This window comes from Corythoichthys intestinalis, chromosome 6, assembly GCF_030265065.1.
Source record: "Corythoichthys intestinalis isolate RoL2023-P3 chromosome 6, ASM3026506v1, whole genome shotgun sequence".
Classification (NCBI taxonomy): Eukaryota; Metazoa; Chordata; class Actinopteri; order Syngnathiformes; family Syngnathidae; genus Corythoichthys; species Corythoichthys intestinalis.
In genome coordinates, this window is record NC_080400.1 from 35,045,776 (window position 1) to 35,061,963 (window position 16,188).

The 16,188-nt window shown below is 40.1% G+C and overlaps 1 protein-coding gene across 5 annotated transcripts in view; it reads left to right on the top strand.

Moving 5' to 3' along the window:
* The first annotated feature begins 826 nt into the window (after nucleotides 1–826).
* gramd1bb (GRAM domain containing 1Bb) overlaps nucleotides 827–16,188 on the top strand; it is a 190,648-nt gene continuing 175,286 nt past the window's right edge. For 3 of the 5 annotated variants that reach the window (XM_057838124.1, XM_057838126.1, XM_057838128.1), the window contains exon 1: nucleotides 827–1,021. The gene's annotated coding sequence lies outside the window, so the exon portion shown is untranslated. The remainder of the gene's footprint in view (nucleotides 1,022–16,188) is intronic. The other 2 variants (XM_057838129.1, XM_057838130.1) reach the window with 1 other exon arrangement.

Below are 16,188 nucleotides of genomic sequence, written 5' to 3' on the forward strand. Positions count from 1 at the left end.
TAATGGCTCAGGTCACTGCATGACTATTTTTATCCACAAGACAACTCCATCCCTCGTTCCTTGCCTCGCTTTTGCTATTATCCTCTTAAAGCTTAGAAATTTTCGTCTGAGAGAGAACACTATAAACTGGTACAGATGTGATAGAGTCAGGATGAGTGGTGCACTTTTCGGAGATATCCTCCTAACAGAGCCTCCCCTTTTCTACTGTTGTGCATCACAACTAAGGGTCTCAAAATAGCACATCCCTACAGAGCATCCAATCCTATCCTGCACGCACACACCAGCTCACTGTGCCCCTACGCACAACGTATAGTGTATTCCATTTTCGTGCCATCATAGGGAAAGCAGCTTTGGGAATTCTTTTATAAAGGATGAGTCACTACATATGTCCTCATCAGTTGAAACATTTTTCACTCATTCCCAGTGACTCCACTTGTGTTTTAGTCTATTCCGAATCTGGAGTAATTGTACAGCAAATAAGAAGCAGAAAACAGTCCTGGTTAAATATTTGCCATTTTTAACAACCCAATTTTTAGGCATCTGTGACACCACAAACACGTGTTCAATTGTACAACAGTATTCTAGATAACTGAGTTGACTGGAGGGTTTTGTCTGCCTTCTGATATTTGCATATGATTGTGTATAGCACAGTGTGCTGCTCTGTGGTTTTGTCTATGAATGCACGCCAGTGAGTGAGTGAGTGAGACCAATTGGAACAGGACAAGGAAGTGGAGAGAGAAAGGGAGCTGAAAAAGGAGGCTGGAGACGTATGGTGAGAGGGGGGCATTGTGCAGTAGCAGCAACAGTAGCAGGAGGAGGTTGTGATTCCTCAGAAAGAGCGCATCCTTCTCGCTTGGCTCCAAGCTAAAGGAGGAGAACCTATATGCCCCCTTGGCTTTTGGAAATATACTTTTTCCCTTCAATGCAAAGCAACAGAGGAGGAGGAGGAAGTAGGCTTACTTCCAATTGTAAATCTGCTTGACAGATGGCAGAATGATCTTTGACTCCACTCCAGACAGAGGTAACGTATGCCACCTCCTTTTCATAGCGTTTTAACAACAATACAAAGCTGCATGCTGCTAACATGTGTCCTGTCTGCATGTGCTTGAGTGAATGGGCCAGTAGGGAATATGTGACACTTTCACTAAATGTTTGGGCAGTGTCAGGAGGGAGACGAGATCACCACCTCATCAGTACCGAGAGAGTTTACTTGTTTGACTTGTCATTTCGTTTGATATAAAGGTTCTTCACCTTCATCAGCAGTTAGGTATTTTGAGGGTAAAATCAAGGGTGCCACTTTAGCGTCAGCCCAAAGTTTCTCACCTGCCATGAGTTAAGTCTGTGTGCTTTTTCTCTGCGATGCACTAACCAACAGCAGTGGCTTGCTAGAAATAGTCAGGGTTGTCTCTAAATTGAAGCTACATCTGCTTTTTGAAAATGTGATTTGCCTTAACACACATTAAATCATAAATATTTAATAGCCTTACCAACATTGGTGTTTATTGTGGACTAGCAGAATGCGAAACAAATCAGTGTTTGGACTTTTTCCCTATTTTACTCTGTTTTTAACTGAGAATTAGCATCAGGTGCTTTTGGATATACGCCATCCTTTTCTTTTTATGAAAGTCTTCACACAATGTTCTAGCTTCTCCCAAACATCTGACACCGTAGGACACATATTGTTTGATTTCCTTAAGAAAATACAAATCAGACAGTTTTTTTCAATATAGGGAAGTTAGCTTCCAAAACAATATTGTGTGTGCCTCAGGCATGCGCACGCACACATACTTAACATGATCCCCATAACAAAGCCTTAGAACATTAATTTGACCTCTTTTAGAAGCTGCAATTTTATTTGTATAATTGTAATATAATATAAATATACTAAATATATAAAATAATAGTTTTTTTTCTAAAACCACTGTATTTCACAAAAATAGGTTACACAAGACTTTACTCGAGATTCGATATAAATATAATAAATAACGTACAAAATATACAGTATATATTTTTTTTTTCTAAAACTAATGTATTTCACAAAAATAGGTTGCACAAGACTTTACTTGAGATACGATAAGGTTGTTAAGTGGGATCTCATTAAGGTTTAGAGGGCAATGCAGTCCATATTCAACTGAATATCATAAAATAAAACCTTGTTACACTTAAATATTTACATAATAATTTGGAACATTGTGTATTCTTATTCTCATCATTATTATAGAATAATTTTCATCAAAGTATCTCAGTAGCCAGCAGGCTTGGTCACTTAACTGATCATCTCCAAGTGGCCACTTCATGGTGTAATAATTGTGATCCCTGTAGTCCCTGTTTTCCATCAGTGAATGTGTTTTTGCAGTTCTGTATAAATACTTTTAAGTATAAGTACTTTGTCTGTTTTGAACTCTATGAAGAGCTTTAGAATTTCTTGCCATGTCAAGACCGTCATTGTACAGCATTTAAAAGGGATTGAGAAGACTCACAATAATTGGATGGGAGTAATGTCGGTTGCGTTCACTCACATATAGCACTGTCCTTCTTTTATGTACACCTGCTGACCATCGTTTACAAAATTATCAAAGCTCATTCTTAACCACCACTGTCCACAAGGTTACTAATATTATATTAGGGGTGATGGTTTAAGATGTATTAATTTCAACAATTTACTGTATTGCCTAAAACTGAGAACTGTCCTTATTATTTTTGATTCGCTCACAATTACTAGAGAAAACTGAAATGATGGATGCGATTTTCTGGGTAAGTCGTTTCGCACCACTGAAACTTACATCCACAATACCCTTTATTGAAATTATCAATTAGGATGGCAGGGTGTTCTTGCAGCCTGGCAAGAAGAACACCCTGCCAAGAAAGCCTGACCTTCGCCATGGGCAAGATCCATGGCAAAACAGTCTGGTGTTCTGTGGTTTAATAATAATAATACATTGTATTTCTAGAGCGCTTTTCACAACACACAAAGATGCTTCACAAGAGACATCGAATCACAGTACGATGAAAAGGTATTAAAAGGATAAAAAATTAAAAGCACAATAAAAAGAAGTAAAAATATAACAGAGCTAGGGGTTATGGTGGGTAAGAAAGAGTGAACAGGTGTGTTTCAGTCTAGATTTGAAAAGTGATAGGGTAGCTATGCTGCGAAGATCAGGGGGTAGGGAGTTCCAGAGCTGGGGTGGCGCAATAACTAAAAGCTCTGGAACCAAAGGTGGAGAGGCGGACACGGGAGATGGAGAGGGGAAGAATAGTGGTAGAGTGAAGTGAACGGGTTGGATTGTTTAGACGGAGAAGATTGCAAAGGTAGGGAGGGGCCAGGGCATGGAGTATTTTGAAGGTGATGATGAGGATCTTGTAGTTGATTCTTTGCCAGTGAAGTTGACGGAGGATGGGGGTGATGTGGTGTGTTGCGGGGGTTCGAGTGATGAGGCGTGCTGCTGAGTTCTGGAGGAGCTGCAGTTTCTGGAGGGACTTGTTAGGGAGACCGAAGAGCAGTGAGTTGCAATAATCGAGCCGGGAGGTTATTAGATTACAGACCAGGGTGGAAGCGGTATGGCGGGTGAGGGAAGGGAAGAGGCGAGAAATGTTGCGAAAGTGGAAATAGGCTGATCTGGTGATGCTGTTTATATGTGCCCGGGGGGAAAGTGTGCTGTCGAGGATGACACCCAGACTCTTAACCTGAGACGAAGGAGAGATCGGTAAATTGTTGATGGTAATAGAGAACTTATGGACATTAGAGAGCGTTGCGGTGGTTCCAACTAAGAGGACTCCTGTTTTGGAGCTGTTAAGTAGGAGGAAGTTGGAGGAGAACCAGGAGTTAATGTCATCTAAGCAGAGGGTGAGGGAGGAAGGTGGGAGGGAGGTGGTTGGTTTTGAGGATATGTAGAGCTGGGTGTCATCCGCATAACAGTGAAAATGAATGCTGTGTTTGCGGAAGATGGAACCGAGGGGGAGAATGTAGATGATGAAGAGGAGCGGCCCCAGGACAGAGCCCTGGGGCACGCCAGCGGAGACGGGGAGGGAACTGGATTTATGGGGGCTAAATTTGACGAATTGTGTGCGGTTGGACAGGTAGGAAGTGAACCAGGAAAGGGGTGTGTGGGTGATACCAATGGAGGAGTCGGTCGAGAAGGATTGTATGGGAAATTGTGTCAAAGGCGGCAGTGAGGTCGAGGAGGACGAGAATTGATAATAAACCGGAGTCGGATGCTATGAGGAGGTCGTTTCTAATTCTAAGTAAGGCTGTTTCGGTGCTATGGAGGGGGCGGAAACCGGATTGAAAGTGCTCGTAAATGTCATTGGTAATTAGGTGGTTATGGAGTTGGGATGCAACGTTTTTTTCAAGAATTTTGGAAATGAAAGGTAGGTTGGAGATGGGGCGGAGGTTATTGAAATTGGTGGGATCCAGGTTGGGTTTCTTTAGAATGATTGATGGAAGCAGTTTTGAGGGATGGAGGGACCGTACCGGATGTAAGTGAAGAGTGAATGATAGTAGTGATGAGGGGGGCTATTGAGGGAAGACAAGTTTTGATGAGGGAAGTGAGAAGAGGATCAAGGTGAAAGGTAGTGGGTTTGGATTTTGTGATGATGTCAGAGATAGCCGGGATTGAAGGAAGGGTAAATGAGGAGGGGGTGCTAATGAGAGGAACATGAAAGTTTGAAGGTGAAGCATGAAGGTTTCAATTAGATTTTCATGCCTGTCCATTCTGGACTGACAAATCCCAGCATGCAAGACAGGACTTTGCGATACGTCATGAAGGGGAGCAACCGCTAATCACTTCTCGGAGTGTTGGAAGGTGTCGTGCATTATCGGCTATTTTCTCATATATTCAGCGAAGAGGCACTTTCATTCAGCATCTTGCTATTGCTTGTACAACGTACAAGGCGTGAGAGAACACCTAAACAAAATTTGTTCATACTTGTTGTCAGACTGAGTAAAAAGCAGACCTAACTCTGAAAACCTTTCGGACTGACATTTAGCGTTTGTTTTCTTTTCAAAATTGTACTGTACATGACAAAATAAAAACGCCAGTTATTATCATTCGATTCTACCGAATGCTATGATTGTTTGTGAACTTCAAATTGACGATAACTGACCGCATGAGTTGCATTACATTTACGTCACATCCGTACTTCTTTGATTGGTTTTTGCAAATTCAGTCTGTGCTTCTTAGCCACACTTCGAACATCGATTTTGAAAAGCAGCCCACACCACAGAAAGCCAAACTGACTGATCTTGTAGATGGTGAAAGTCAGGCTGGCTTGCCAGAGTAGCAGATCTTTCACAGATCTTTCACGGTGCTGTGAGAGATGATCTATTTTCTATTTCAGAAAACTACTTTTTGATTGAAAAATACAGTACATCTTTGTTAATCTAGAGCAGGTTTCTCGACTCTTTTTGAGCTGAGGCACACTTTTTACATTGAAAAAATCTCAAGGCACACAACTATGCCCGTCGACAAATGTAGTTTTGTCTCCCCGGACCGCGAACAACTTCCGGTTCACCTAGCGAATAAAAAAGATAATATAACTTTTTAAAACTCACGGAGAAAAATTTACACATATTACACTCTATACATCTTATAACACTACACATATTATTTTGCCTATGTTTTCGACTGTCTTTTGCTGCAGGCATTTTCACATGTTATTGAGCTTCCACTAATGGCCTAACCTGGTGCAGAATATCAAACAAAAAAACAACTTGTAAAACCCAGTCCAGATTAGGAGCGGGTACAGTATAAAATCAGAAACCGTTTTTGTTGAGAAAAATGATCATATCTGCATTCTCAGGCAGTAAGCGTGAGCGTTCTGGAGAGATGCAGTGGAGAACACGTGCACTGGGTGGAGATTAAGCTTGAATGCATAATATGATGAAGCAAAAAGAAGTCGCAAATATTACGTAGGGGTTAGGTAGCTGTGAGCCGCTACGCACTTTACATACATGTACCTTAGCTGGGAGCTCCTACAAAGCATTAGTATAAATTCTTCTATTGATTATAATTTGATGTAGATGACACAAAATAATAAGGATTTACTCTTTTGTAAAACCGATTCTAAAACAAAACATGCTTTTAATACTGCTGATTTTAACGAAGGCAGCAACGCCCTACGTAAAGTATGTAGTTGCTTATATTAGCTACATTAGCCCGATGTCATAATACGACTTACTGTCATCCTATTCACTCCATCATCTACCTCTTAATCTGGGATCAGGTCGCAGGGGCAGCAGACATAATTTATTGTTTGACTTACTGGTTCTGACTGGTTAGGGGACCGGCGCAGCGTGGGAAATACACGGCACTCAGCTATGCACTACTCGACACTTCTATTCCATGAAGCCTGAAGTGCTTAATCATATTGGTCGTGCAGCCACCTTTGCATGGTATAGTTGTTTTGCAAATGTTGCACTGAGCTGACTAGTCATTTCCTTTGTGAAGTTGAGCCAAACTTTTAAGTGCCGCGGCATGGTTGAAATCAAATTGCGATGCACAAATACACGCTACATGTGGCTTTTTCTTGGTGTTCGCTATTTTTTTCCGATTGGTGGTAAGGGCACTGAAACATGGAATTGAAATTTTAAAATTTGAACGTTTCCTGAAGCATCGGAGTGTCCCATCAATGCTCGATGCTCGACCCTAATTATTATCACATAATTTCCCGTGGCACACCTGATCATCTCATGCAGATCACCAATGTGCCATGAGTTAGTCAAAGGTACGATAAACCTTTGTACCCTTGAGTAAACAGTGTTATTACATATATAAATTAAGTAAATTGAGGTGAGATCAAGGTTTTAAAATGCTTTTTGGGACATTTTTAATTGGACTTGTGTCTTGAGAGTTGAGACCTTATGACATGGGTGCCTTGGCTCAAGTGAAAAGGATAAACTCGTACCTCAGACTATAATGACAAAAAGCAAGATAAAAAAAAAAAAAACTAAAGAGGATGCCATGTGAACTGTATCACAGCTGACAGTTATGAAAAAAATGTTCCTTCACTGGGTTGTGTGTAAATGAAGTTAAATAATTGGGTTTCCATTTTGGCTCTGATTGAGCAATTTTGCAGGCAAGATATTGTGACCATTATTACGACAGTATTTTTTCCAGAGTCACCTTGTGAAAAACAGTTTTGATGATTTTTTTTTTTTCTTTTAGCGCCTGTATTGTACTGCAGTGATTACATGCCAATGATTAATCTTAAAGTGTCATCAGGTGGCATTGTGTTGAAAGGTATGCATGCTGCCCAAATCAAAAGTAGATCCCTTTCATAAACAACCTTTATTAACCCTAATCCTGCAAAAATAGCCTGCATGCCCACGTCCTCATAAGAATGAAAGGCAAGAAAGGATTAGCATACTTGGAATACTTGACTGGTATTAGTAGGTGTTAATGGAAGCCACACTGATCCCATTTTGAGTCCATACATAGAGCTCATGTTTACTTCGAAAATTGAAAAGGATTCATTGGCCCCTATGTATTTTATGTCATATCTTATGTCTTGAGATGTTGACAGTGATCCATCGTTTTTTCGCGGTTAATTGGGACCCCCCGATGCGCAAAAATCTGACGGCGAAGCTTATTTACATTAGGAGGAAAAAAATATATTTTTGGTGTGTTTAATGTCTTTATTCAGATTTAACAGCATTGGAAAGAGAGACATATAAGACATATTTTTTCGCCACAGTATAATGCAATATAAAAAAAACAAACAAAAATACAAAAACAAACAATAAAAAACCCTATAGGCATATCTATATTTGTTGTTTTAATCACTGCAAATGTAATAATTATGATTGATTTGAACATGTATACATGCATATATCTTTTTTTATTATTATTATTATTTCATTTCAGGCAGTTGTGTTCATTTTTACAAGAACAGTTCATCATCTTACAACTGGTTCACATAACAACTAACAAAACAAAACAATCTTTTTTGTTAGCTATAGCAAAACAATCTTAACATTATTAAATGAAATACTGTATTTTTTCATTTTAAAAAATCAGCGATGGACTGAGGGCGTGAAGTCTGAAGCACAAATTAGCGAGGGATCACTGTATACATAACATACTTAAAGATATATACGTAAGATATTTATACATGAGATAAATATTTACACATAAGATATACAGTGGGGCAAATAGTAAGTATTTAGTCAACCACTAATTGTGCAAGTTCTCCCACTTGAAAATATTAGAGGCCTGACGTGTACTTTCTTCAGCAGGGGGACACGTCTGGCAGTGCAGGATTTGAGTCCCTGGCAGCGCATTGTGTTACTGATTGTAGCCTTTGTTACTGTGGACCCAGCTCTCTGTAGGTCATTCACTAGGTCCCCCCCATGTGGTTCTGGGATTTTTGCTCACCGTTCTTGTTATCATTTTGACGCCATGGGGTGAGGAGGGAGTTGAAAGTCCGTGTTGCCCAACGACAGCCCCAAAACATCACTGCTCTAGAGGAGATCTGCACGGAGAAATGGGCCAAAATTACAGCAACAGTGTTTGAAAAGCTTGTGAAGAGTTACAGAAAACGTTTGGCCTCCGTTACTACCAACAAAGGGTACATAACAAAGTATTGAGATGAGCTTTTGGTATTCACCAAATACTTATTTTCCACCACGATTTGCAAATCAAATCAAATTTATTTATATAGCCCTTTACAAAACCCGAAAGGTCCCCAAAGTGCTTTACAACAAAGACAAACATGGCACATAGTAAATAAAAGGCAGGAAAGTGTTATAAAATGACATTAGGAAGAAAAGAAAAGAAAAAAAACGAACCATCGCATCACGATTAGTCAGACACCAAACAAAACAATAAAACAGATAAAATCCGAAAACATTAAAAACCCTAAAGAAATAAAACCAGGCTAAACTAATCTTGGGGAAAGGCGAGTCTAAAAAGGTGTGTCTTTAAACGAGATTTAAAAAGGCCCAAATTTGTAGTGGTGCGGATTTCCGGGGGAAGACTATTCCATAACCTGGGTGCAGCAACCGCAAAAGATCGGTCTCCCCACTGTTTGAGTTTGGACCTTGGGACTTGCAAATGAAGTTGGCCGGTAGAGCGAAGACTCCTGCCAGAGTTACGGATGGTTAAAATTTCTGATAAGTAAGAAGGAGCCTGGCCATTAATAGAATTAAAAACAAACAGTAAAAGTTTAAAATCAATTCTAAAATGGACTGGAAGCCAGTGGAGCGATGATAGCACGGGGGTAATATGTTCACGTCTAGGTGTATCTGTTAAAAATCGAGCAGCAGCATTTTGAACAAGTTGGAGACGAGAAACTGAGGATTTGGGAAGACCAACATAAAGAGCGTTGCAGTAATCCAGCCTTGAGCTTATAAAAGCGTGAATTGCTTTTTCCAAGTCGTGGCGAGTAAGAAAAGGCTTCACTTTGGCCAGGAGACGGAGCTGGAAAAAACTTGCTCTTACAACAGAACTAATCTGTTTTTCAAAGTTGAGCCTGCAATCGAATATCACGCCGAGATTTTTAACATGTGTTTTAAAAAAGGGAGCCAGAGTGCCAGGGTTGGGCTCAAGGGCATTTAACATAGAAGGTGTGCCAAAAGTAATATATTCAGTTTTGCTTTCGTTAAGATGTAAAAAGTTTTGCGCTAGCCACTGCTTCACATCGGATATGCACTCCATTAATTTAGTGAGAGCAGTTTGTTCGTTGGGTCTCAGGGGGAGATACAGCTGCAGGTCATCAGCATAAAAATGAAAAGAGATATTATGTTTTTTTATAACTGATCCTAAAGGTAGGAGATAAAGTGCAAAGAGAACAGGCCCTAAAATGGAGCCTTGTGGCACCCCACAAGACAGAGAGGTTTGTGAGGAGGAAAATTCCCCAATCATTACTGAGAAGGTCCTATGTTCCAGGTACGATTTAAACCACTGTAGAGCTTTACCACGGATACCTATAAAGTGTTCTAGACGAGATACAAGGACTGTGTGGTCGACTGTATCAAATGCTGCTGTGAGATCTAGTAAAACAAGGATTGCTGGGTTTCCATTATCTACAGAAAGTGCAATGTCGTTGTGCACTTTTAACAGTGCTGACTCAGTGCTATGTCTGGACCTGAAGCCTGATTGAAACTTGTCAAGGGTGGAGTTTGTCTCTAGAAATGTTTGCAATTGAATAAAAACAACTTTTTCTAAAACTTTAGAAAGGAAAGACAAGTGGGAGACGGGTCTAAAATTGGACAGCACGGAGGAGTCGAGATGGGGTTTTTTAAGAAGGGGTCTGACTACAGCCTGTTTGAAGGCAGCTGGGACAGAACCGGTACTGAGAGAGTTATTTATAAGAGCCAGCAGACTTGGTCCGAGGCAACTAAAGACTTCCTTTAGAAGCCCAGCTGGAATTATATCTAACGGACAGTTAGTGGGTTTCATGCCACTAACTATTTCAGACAGAGATGACAATGGAAGGAGATCAAATTGTTCAAAAACAGTGAGCAGTTCTGGAGGATGTAGATTATCTGATGAGATACCCGAATTGCAGACATTTTGCCTGACCGAAGAGACGTTGTTTTGAAAGAAAGCGAGAAACTCCTCACAAGTGGCACCTGACACATCAGTTAAGACAGTGGGGTGCGGGTTTAAAACAGAGTCAATTGTGTTAAAAAGCAGTCTTGGATGGCTGGAGCTGTTATGTATAATAGAAGATAAATAATTCGACTTGGCCTGTTTTAGGGCCTCCTGATAGGCAGCCAAGGTGTCCCTCAGCAATTCCAAAGAAACATGGAGTTTGTCCTTTTTCCATTGACGTTCAGCCCGCCTGCATTTTTGCCTAAGCAGGCGGGTATAGTCATTAAACCATGGAGTGGCTTTGGGTTTGGAACTTTTTTGCCGTAGAGGGGCAATGGAGTCCAAAACAGCAGTGCAGGTGGAACAAAAAATGGAGAGAAGACTGTCTGAGCAGACAGGAGAAGGCAGAACGGCGTCAGGATGCTGCTGCAGGTCTCCAAATGCAGTCACAAACTCTCCTGCTGTGGATGGAGTGATGCGCCGGCGGTAACAAGCTAGAGAAATTTGCTTTTCTGCAGACAAAGGGGCAGCAAAGTCAAAAATGATGGGAAGGTGGTCCGAGATGGCAGTATCCACTATTTCTCTGATGGAGACTGAAAGCCCAAGCGAAATCACCAGATCCAAAGTGTGACCATGCTCATGAGTTGGTGCATTCACAGACTGGGTGAGGCCAAATGAGTCCAGAAGTCCTTTAAACTCATTCGCCAGCTGATTTGCAGAGCAGCAGACGTGAATGTTAAAATCCCCGCAAATTAAAACCCTGCCAAATGTTGGAATAAAGTCTGATAAAAACTCAGAAAACTCCTGGATAAAATCCTTGTTAAAACCAGGGGGCCGATAAATAGTGGCACAAAGCAATGGGGGAGAAAGCGCGATAGAGAATAACTGCAGTTCAAAACTTGAATAATTATGAGCAGTTATGGTCCTACATTTGAACTTGTCCTTGAATACAGCAGCCAGGCCGCCACCACGGCCAGACGCTCGCGGGGTGCTGAAAAAACAGCAGCCAGATGGGAGGAGCTCCGAAAAGGCGCTGCATTCACCTGGTTTCAGCCAGGTCTCCGTTAGAAAAAGGAAATCCAAATGATGTGTCGAAAAGAAGTCGTTCAAAATAAACGTCTTATTCGTAAGGGACCTTGTGTTAATTAGCGCTGAGTGAACCAGGGAGTGCTCAGCTGTGGGGGTGAAGCCGCGGAGCGGGCGAAGGTTCCCCGGCACAGAGCCACGCAGGGAAAGCCTCACCGGCCGACAACGCGGAAGTAGCGTCCCGACGTCCCGGTTAGTCAGCCGAAGCCACCGATAACGGAACTCCAAGGAACTCCGTAGATCATATCCCTTGAAGGCAGTCAGGGGTCTAGCCGGTGGATGATAGCGATCGCAGCGATAGGACGCCAGGTAGGCTTTTAATTTGACTGCAATTCCTCCCCGCTTTCCACGTCTCCGGCGGCGGTAGGTACGAGGCAACCAACAAGGAAGACGCCGTAGATGTGGTGGTAAAAACGCCAAAAAAGGCGGCGGTGACTTTGAGTGACTATAGCCACCATACGGCAACTTTTCCAACGTGTCACGTATATTAAAAAGTGTCAGGCGATCGTACACGTGCAGCGGTGACACTGTCCGTATAACAAGTAGTAAATACAGGCAAAATAACAATACATCGAGCAGAGTGAGACGGCCAGCCAAACACAGGGGCGCCATCTTGCATCAGCTTATCACCAGTTTATCATCAAATAAATTCTTTAAAAATCAAACAATGTGATTTTTCTGGGTTTTTTTCCACATTCTGTCTCTCATGGTTGAGGTTTACCCATGTTGACAAATACAGGCCTCTATAATATTTTCAAGTGGGATAACTTGCACAATTAGTGGTTGACTAAATACTTATTTGCCCCACTGTATCTATCATGTATGCATGACAAGAATCCTGTTCTGAAAAATGTTTGTTGCAACACTATATCCACTAGTCATGTGACAGTCAATCTGGTAAAGTGTAAATCTGGAGTCATCAGATGTGACCTTTCTCCAATTCTATCTTCATGAGCCTAAGCATATATTCCATCATTTTACCTAATTAGAATCACTTCTGACAGCTGAAAAGTCACCTTGCATTGTGAAAATTTAAATAGTCACTTCTCTCAACGTTTGTTCTCAGGGTCCAATGTCCTGGCATGTATTCACTATTCAGTACGTTGAGTTTTAGTGATGTAATACAGATGTAAAAAATATTGTTTTTGCAAATGCATACAATGTAATATATTGTTTGATTTATCAGTACAACTACATTTATTAATATGGCTAAGCGTAAATCTCACTAAAGTTAGGGCTTTATTAACAATTTAACGTTTAGGCTTCATAGAAGAAATTCATCACAGAGTAATTACAATATTTTCGTAGCGGCGGCATGGTGGTTGAGTGGTTATCACATCCACCTCACAGGTCTGAGATCAAGGGTTCAACCAGCTTTCCTGTGTAGAGTTTGCATAGTCATCCCGTGCCTGGGTTTTTTCCGTGTACTTCGGTTTCCTTCCACACTCCAAAAACATGCATGATAGGCTGATTGAACACTCTAATTGTCAATAGATATGAGTGTGCTTGTGTTTGAATGGTTCTTGGTCTCCTTGTGCCATGCAATTGGTTGTCCACCAATTCCTAGTGTTCCTAGCCTATTGCCCATAGTTAGCTAGGATAGGCTCCAGCACCCCTGCGAACTTCACGAGGATAAGCTGCATTGAGGATCAATGAATGAATAAATGTTTACTCGGCACTGACATTATAACGATTTACAATATGGAATAAAATAGGCTGTTGTAAAACTATTAAGTGCTGTTGACAACATTTATATGAAGCCATATGTATTTTTAAGTACAATAAAATACTGTTAAAAATATGTCACACACCATTACACTCCAACAAGTCAGTCTTCAGTCTCGTTTCATGGAAACTGCGTGTTGTAAGATGTCAGTTCTCCTGCCCCAAATAATTGATTTTGATAGTGTTTTAGCCAACTTTTTATTTAAAAAAAAAAAAAAAAAAAAAAAATGTTTTCGTTTGTTTGATTGTTAGGAATGACGATAGGGCAAATACTTTTAATCCATATCCATTTAAAGTTTAATCACTGCGGTAATTATGTAGTGAATGCATATGTCAGTTGGCTTAGTTAAATGCAGGTGGCACTGGTGACATTTTTACTTTAGTTCGACTGTGTCATAGTTAAACACAAATGTTTAACCAACTTACAAGCATGATGCATTATTGTGTCTTTCAGTAGGAGGCTAAATAAAAGTAGATCGTAATTATTACTCCTGAATGCTAATACACACCCTTAGCAGCTATTATGCATGCATAATGTGCTATTATACAGTTCATGTGCCACAGACAGCCGGAGGACAACATTAAACTTGCCACATGACACTGCTTCAAGGGGTTGTGGACCAGCTGTTTATGCAGGCTGAAGGCCATAATTGCAATAAGTATTGTTCATTGGACAGGTTAAATGGGGCTATAATACTGTATTTCCTCATGATCCTCTGTGTGATTTAACTCACTTATTACAACAAACACTTTTTTTCTTCCCTCTTTTTTTCTTGAATTTATCCTAAAAAGAACTATGCAGTATCTTGGGATTGTTTTACAATAAAGTTAAGTGGCTTGTTAATAACCCATAATATTTCAGCACAGATTCAGTTATTAATAATGAAAAGATGCCATGTTCCACTTGGCCTGAGGGAGAGTGGCGTGCCTTTCTCGTGTGTGAGTGTGTCCTTAAAGTTCAAACTAGTTTGTAAGTGGAAATGGAATTTTTACAGCAGACCTTTATTTCCAAACCCAAATAGGGAAAGCCATTCACAGTGCATGATAAGATGGCACATTAATAGTGTGTGGATAAATTTCTCATAATTCCTACTTCAAAGTCAGGAGGCAGGGTGTGTAGGGGGAGAGGGTTAGGCCCTTTATGTGGGCATATGTGTTCATTTGTGGAACAGTCAAGAGGATTAACTTATTGCACCCATCTTTTACTACGTATTCAAAACTACAACACATTTTCTTCACATGTCTCATATAGCATCCCACACATGAAATAACAAGTTCTTATCAATTGGCACATCAGCATATTGTTCTACAGCAACTGCAGCATATACAAGGTCAGACTTTGCCGAACTTTCTTAATGTAATGAGTAAAAAATTAATTATCTGACAGCAACAAGACTGTAGGTCATTGTGTAATATAGAGAAATGATTATTTAATATAATTGAATATATGGATAAATTATGACAATTTGGAGGCCTTTTGAGAAAATATTTTTGCATCAATAAACATACCTGGAACTTAGAACATTTGGTCAAAAATGTTTGACAACTCCAGCAACGTTCTGTGAAAACATTTAATTTAAAAACAAGAACAACTTAAGAGTCTCTGGGTAATCTATCTTCTTCCTCCGTGTGTGTTGTTAATCTTAATTTTAAAAATGTAATGTAATTAGTTACACTTATAAATGACTTCTCCTGAAAAGTAATTGAGTTAGGAACTGTTACCGCAGTGTAAGAATAATTACTCAGCAAAATAACTGACATTATTTTTCATGTTCTATACGTTATTACATTATATACATTCTATAACATTTTTCACATCAAAGATGTTTATCTTAGCTGTTTGAAGAATGAAAAACACCATACAGAGTATGTTAGAACATTTGTTATTTATTTGGATCAAATATATGAGTTAAGAAAACAAAAATGTAAACTGACTATTAACCAGTGCAAATCTCTGAAACTGTATGTTAGGCCTACTGCACAATAGGCAGAACACTGCCCTTAAATATTCCCAAAAATAACAATATTAAATTTTGTAAATAATTCAAGTACAAAAACCAATACGCAAAAACATAAACTTTGGTAAGAAGAATCATTCTTGCCTTTAACTTCAATGAGCGAGAACTAGAGCCGGTACTTCCAGTTTGAGAACGCTACCTTTGAAATTCCCTGGCCTGTGAAGGCGGTTTGGGAGTCAAGTTTGGGAATGAATATATCTGAAGAGGTCTGGCAACGTTTTACGTAGGACACACAAATCTTCAATTTGTGCAAAACACAGTTTTACTCAGTGTAGAAATTTACACTGGGCACATTATACCAAAGCTTGGCTGGCCAGATTATTTGATACAGTTTCCTCTTCTTGTGATCTATGTAAGCAAGCTCCAGCCGATTATATTCACATGTTCTGGTCATGCACTTCATTAACTTCAAAGTTTTATCAAAGATCACAGAGGTAGACATTGTCGCAAATGCCTTGACTGCTTTGTTTGGTGTAGCTCTATCTGTACGTTCTCTCCCTCTTTTGAAGAAGGACTTCATTGCATTCTCAACCTTGTTGGCTCGGAGGCTAATTCTTTTGCGATGGAAATCTTCCGTCCCGCCTCCGCAAGGCTATTGGATGAAGGAGATGCTGTATTTTCTCAAACTGGAGAAAATCAGACTGACACTCTGTGGATCATTTTAGTCCTTTGAGAAAACTTGGAACCCCTTTTTATCATATGTCAGAAGCACAGATTGTCATTTTGATGTGGATTTTTGAACTATGCCTGGGAAACTTTATAGTACATATGTGTACATATTTGTTTCTGATCGGTGTTCTTCTCCTCCTTAAAGGGGAACGATAATA